Consider the following 514-nt stretch of genomic DNA (forward strand, 5'->3'; position numbering starts at 1 on the left):
CCTAGTACACAGATATTCATTAACAGGTTTACCATTTGGACCCTGTGCCCCTCTAGCAAGCTATCCTTCAATAGTTTGCCTCAGCTGCAAAGACAATTTGTCAATAAAAAACTGTGTCGGGTCTCAGATTCCTCTCCCATCTCAGATACTCTATATTGATAGGAAAAACCATTACGCCTTACACTCAACTCTTAACTAGACTAAATGAATACAGAATATAATTTGAATTCAGAAGGCTGGCATTCGCAGAACACCATAATCTGGTCCTCACTCTAACTCCTGTTAGAATTATTACTATTATTACTATTAATACTCTACTCATAACAATTTATACTCAATATATTTCTGCCTATTGTACATTTGTTTTATATGACAGTAGTTTGTGTCTGTCTCACTTGTTAAACGCCAAAAGGAAATTTAAACTTGATCCTAACTGTTTTAGTATTACCCAAAGTACTGTGGATGCAGCAGAGACTAAGTCTTTTGAACAAAACTAGAGACAATTAATACATAA

This window comes from Tamandua tetradactyla, chromosome 8, assembly GCF_023851605.1.
Source record: "Tamandua tetradactyla isolate mTamTet1 chromosome 8, mTamTet1.pri, whole genome shotgun sequence".
NCBI lineage: Eukaryota > Metazoa > Chordata > Mammalia > Pilosa > Myrmecophagidae > Tamandua > Tamandua tetradactyla.